Genomic DNA, 6,000 nt, shown 5'->3' on the forward strand with positions numbered 1-6,000 from the left:
AACTGTTGTAGCAATAATATGTATTCAAATTGCAGTGAATATTTAAGAAATATTTGACATAGGTCTCTGTGTCAAATATATGTATTAAATATTCAATGCAATGTGAGCACATTTTATAGCTAATTTTTTTTATACCTGACTTAAAACTGTTTTATTAATGTGCTCCTTCAGTATGATATGTATTCTTGCTACACAGTTGTATTCATGCTATTTGGCAATTGGGCATTCCAGATAGATGCCTCATACTGAATAGCTAATTAGTCCTGAAAAATCAGTCTGAGATTCACAGCATGAATGTAAGGTTGAGAAACATGTAAATAAAATCATTAGTGGTGAAATGTAATAAAAGTCCTTAAAGGGATACTGTCATGGGAAAAAATTTTTTTTTCAAAATGAATCAGTTAATAGTGCTGCTCCAGCAGAATTCTGCACTGAAATCCATTTCTCAAAAGAGCAAACAGGTTTTTTTATATTCAATTTTGACATGGGGCTAGACATTTTCTCAATTTCCCAGCTGCCCCAAGTCATGTGACTTGTGCTCTGATAAACTTCAATTACTCTTTACTGCTATACTGCAAGTTAAAGTGATATCACCCCCCTCCCTTTTTCCCCCTAGCAGCCAAACAAAAGAACAATGGGAAGGTAACCAGATAGCAGCTCCCTAACACAAGATAACGGCTCTCAATAGTAAAAACCCATGTCCCACTGAGACACATTCAGTTACATTGAGAAGGAAAAACAGCAGCCTGCCAGAAAGCATTTCTCTCCTAAAGTGCAGGCACAAGTCACATGACTGGGGGCAGCAGGGAAATTTACAAAATGTCTAGCCCCATGTCAGATTTATAAATAGAATATAAAAAAATCTGTTTGCTTTTTTGAGAAATGGATTTCAGTGCAGAATTCTGCTGGAATAACACTATTGACTGATGCGTTTTGAAAAAAAACATGTTTTCCGATGACAGGATCCCTTTAATCGAAAAAATGTTCAATGGAAACATTTTTTTAACAACCCGCATAAGTATTTGGTGACACCTCTGTTGGAAAAAAGGATTGTGCATTGTTATCACTTGTATACAAGTACAATGAAATTCTTTCTGGAAAAGTCATGATTTATACCATTTTAGAGCAGACAAACGCTTTCAGGCAAAAAACCCTGAGGAAAAGTTGACAACTGCTTTAGTTAATAATACAAAAACTCACACATGCGAAAATAAGTTGTAAGATAATTTGAAATGAACTCAACACTCATAAATGGAAAAACTGTTTCAGAAAATACCATGTTTAATTGAAATTTGTGTGGGCAAAAATACAAAGGTCAGTAAATCATCCCCCCAAAAAAATCACTTTTAATTGTTAATCAATATAATGTTATCACTTTCATCGTGCTCAGATTAATGAAAATCTTTACACTTTAGGCACTGAAAATCTGAACAAATCAATATACAATATGTCAAAATAAAATATATGAAAGATGCTTTGATATTTACAGAGCATTCAGCCTTAAGACCCATTTGTTGAGTATTGTGGCGTATTCAGAAAATAACTGTCTTAAAATTGACAGTGTAGAAAAGTAAATATTGGGAAAAATAACACTTTTATTTGGGGAAAAATTTTCCCTAGCAATTCTAAGTAAATAAATTCTAAATTGTGTTTACAATTATTTAACTATATTGGAATTATCAGACTAAGCTCAATTAAAAGTTTCTGCATGGCAAGGGATCCAAATGACCAGCAGTCAGATTATACTGGTTTATGTTTAGAGATTGGCAGAATAAGATGTAGCTGTGATTGGGTGAGAAGGACTGAGTAAAGGCAGGGGAAAGCAGGGCTGGGGGCGGAGAAAGAGAGGGAAGTGATGTCAAATGAAGAAGCAGTTCACTTCCTTATCTTCTGAGCAGCTAGAAACATGAGGCAGAGTTTTCTCTTTTATATAATGTTATTAGCTTCAGTATATACACACTAATTCCTCAGTATACTTGCTTGGCCTTATCTTCTGAGCGGTGATTCTGAGACAATTTGCAATTGGTTTTTGTTTTGTTATTTGTGTTATTTAGCCTTTTATGCAACAGCTGTCCAGATTGCTATGGATTGCTATGGAGCCATGGATTATGGATTGCAGCAAAATTCCAAATTTCACCATCTGCAATTTTTTTGTGAAACTGAGGCCAAAAAAAACCACCCATTGACTTTTATACATTTGGACAAAAAAGTTGCCTTAAGAAAAAACGCCATTGACATTAGTGCATTTGGAGCAAAAAAATTGTATTTTGGCATAGCAAAATGGGACAAATTCGCTCATCACTACTGCACAGGAAATTTAAGGAAATGAGGTTTTCCCCTGTGACTTCACAGTGGGTTCATTGATACAGATGCTACTACTGCTTGTGCTAGGTGCAGCCTACTTGGATTTCCTATCATAGACACACTACAGCTTCAGGGCGACAGCAGGGCTGCTGAACTTCTCTCATGGTGGGAGATGCAGCTCCTTCTCGTAGCAGATTTGGGGGCCATCCTCTTTGTAGATAGAGGCAGCCTAAAACTTAGTGGTGGATATAATGCTGATCTTAAATGGCAACTATGGAAGTGAAACTCAAGTTTTCAGTAAGGAGTGGCAGAGCATAGTCGTGATAGGGTTCAGTGGTATGGCTCAAAGAGAAAGGTTAATTGAGGTGTCCCTTGTCATGAATTCTGCAGTGTTTATGAGATCTAATAAAACGTCCTATAGTTGTTTATTGAGGAGGTGGAAACCCATTTAGAAAAGGAAAAATAATTTTCTCTTTACTTTTGTTAGAGGTTAGATTTATTTGTTACAAGCAAGTTGATGCCACCCCCTTGCATAGTTTTTCCACACATTCATTTTTAGTCCAAATGCATTAAAGTCAATGTACAACAAGTTTTTGCGCAACAATTTTTTTGCATGCAACTTTTCCGCCAGTGAATTGTCGCTGCAGTTTCGTGAATTAATTAGTTTACAGTGAAATGCGGAAATTAGTCGGAAATTCGTGTCTGTCAAATTTATTTGCCCATCACTAATTTTGATAAAAAAATCGGAATTTCAGCTCTTTAAGTTTCCAAAAGTGGTGTTTTGCCACCCTTGGTTACTTGCAGGCTGCTGCCGCTTGGTATTTATGGTGGTATGGTAGTTCACCAGTCAATATTCACCATTACTGCAAAAATGGCTAGCTTTATTGTGTTATAGTTTCTGCTAAAGGGCCTTATTTTATGTTGTAATTTAATTAATATGGTTATATTATGCTATTTCTGTACACTTATATGTAATACATATTTCTTATATCTAATACATTTATTAAACAGAAACAAAAATAATCCTCGCCATTCCCCTGAAGACAGTATAGTAATGCTCACTAATACATCATCTACTCGACACCAAAGCCAGAGAATATTTCCTAAGATGAACATCTGGTGGAGCAATTTGCCTCTTTAGTTGCGATGATTTATTTACATGTATGTTACAGTATTTTAAAACCTAACTAAAATAAGTAAATGCAGTTTAACATTAATTGCCTTCAGTATTCTTCCAAGTGTGTGATAGAGTACTTGATGTAACATATTATGAATATACTAGATTGACTGTATTTTTTAATATTTCAATAAGTGTATTTCAATAAGATTTTTTCCATTCCCAAATGAGACAATTTTATGTTTAATATGTCTTCTGGCCATTTAAATATGATTTGCCTTAGAGTTTCTTTTTGGCTGATGCAGGATTGTCAAGCTGTGAAGCTCTTGAAATGTTGGCTAGTGTTATAAAGGATCTTTCATTGCTTCCAGCGAGTGTGCATGCCAAACAGTTCAGGATACTGCTGTCAAGAGCGATGACACATGGAAGTGTTTCTTTTGTAATCTTACAGCATCCATGACCTACCACATACAGGGGAAGGCAAAAGATCTACACTTTCCCATTAATTTAAGGTTGGGATAGTGAAGGGGGTTGTTTAATGAATGCACTAAGAACTTGTAGCCTAAGGCTTCTCAGGCAGAGCATACCACTTATCTCTTATATTTTGTTAAGCTTGGGTTGCATTTATTCTAGTTGACCATTATGCTGAAAACCCATCTTATTAAAGCATATGCTGCATGTGCTTTTTATATTGCAGCATTATTCCATTAAATAAAAGAAATAGCAAAGGAGCTGTTCTCATAGCAATAATGGTAGCCTTTATGAATGGCTTGTGTATTTCTTTGACTAGAAATGCTTCAGGTGAGAGAAAGCTTTTACAAATAATGCCATGAATGAATCAACGTCAGCAAATTTAATAAACCCAGCCAAAAAACAAATCTAAAACGTTTTCAGGAGATTTTGTAAAACACATAATTTTTTTGACAAGTATATTGTCAACTTTGATATACCGTTTCTTTATATACTATAGTAAGGAGGGATACATTTAAAAGTTATAACTGTGGTTCTATAGTTTTTGCTACTGCCATAAACCAGGCCTGCCAGGCTACTTTCATTCTGCAAATACCCCATTTTAACTTCCCTAGGGGCTTCATTTAAAGGTACCCTCCACCAACTATGACACACCCCTCTCATGGGGAGGGAGGGTGGAAGGCTGCAAGCTGCTCCTCCTCCCAATGTCCTGTGCAGGCTTAAGGGTAAGCCCCACATTACCCTGCGTATCTCTGCCCCTCTCTGACAAAGCCTGGGAAATTCAAACTGGCAAATCACAGCACCTCTCTAATGTGTAGGGGAAGGGATGCCCCTCCTAGCCCAGTCAAGCCTTGCTTCCCTACACTGTGCTACGGGTCATTGGGCCCCAGAGTGGTGGTGGTAGAGGTGGCAGGTCAACATTTACCTGCAGGCATGTTCTTGAGCCTAGTTGTGCCAATGTCTCAATAGCTTATAGCGTTACTTTAATCGAGTGTGTTAGTGCACAGAAAAAGAAGTGCAAAGGATTTTTGGTTGTTGTTTGTAATATCATATTCAAGGATACCATAATTAAATCACCTATTGTTCGCTGATATTATTCCCATCACAAAATAATTTCATAATAAATAAAATGGAGATCAGAGTAACAAAAGCTAAAAAAAATATACTGAGAAAAATAGCCCTTCTGTTACAGAATCACAGAGCTGACTAGTATCCAGTGACAGCTGGACATCAATCAAGATGTAAACAAGTTGCAGGAGAGGAATGTGACACACATGATAGCATTCTATACTTGCATATAGTAACTAAAATACTTTGTAAATGAAAAGGAGTGCTGGCAATCTCAAGCTGTCTCTATATTTAACCTGCTTTAATAAAATCAGAATGCTCAACTCTTAGTGCCATTGGATTTCCTTTCTGTAATCTTTCTGTGTGTTTATCCAGTTTTTAGAAAGATGTTGTTTAAGCAGAATAAAACTTTGAAACTCCTTTTGAGTGTACCAAGGCAGACATATGAGTATTAGTACAACATTATCATTGCAGTCAATCACTTTTTAGTGAAATTTTTAGTAGAAAACCAAAATGTAGACGTTATTGAATCATTCATGGGTCACCTTAAAGTAAATTAAGAAGTTATAAAGTTTTTTGCTGCTCTATATACATATAATTTTCCAGCATTATTTGCTTTTGTCTATAGGATGTTGTGATTTCAGGCACCGGAACTTGATGTAAGCTGCAAACTTTGCAGTGCAGAACAAAAATCCTTGAAGTAAGCTTGCACCTAAAGAATCGGTTGCAGACATCATTTTGACACAAAGCACTGGAAATAAATACATCCAAGCATCTGATTTGTGTCATGGTGCACATGCACTACAAACTGCTCACAGTTTAGGGCTCACGTACAATGAGGGGCCTTGACATGGCACGTGAGTTTACATATTTTGGACAAAGTGTGGTACTAACACCTCGTTTTTTGTAATAATTATTTTTAAAGGCAAACCGTGCTCTGGCAAATTTTCTCTTTCTCTTTGTGTACAAATATTGGCTTTTTATCATTTTTGGCAGCTGGTCAACAACAGAGTGTAGGTTAGACCTTGCGCTGGGACAAT

This window comes from Xenopus laevis, chromosome 3S (genome assembly GCF_017654675.1).
Source record: "Xenopus laevis strain J_2021 chromosome 3S, Xenopus_laevis_v10.1, whole genome shotgun sequence".
NCBI classification, from domain to species: domain Eukaryota; kingdom Metazoa; phylum Chordata; class Amphibia; order Anura; family Pipidae; genus Xenopus; species Xenopus laevis.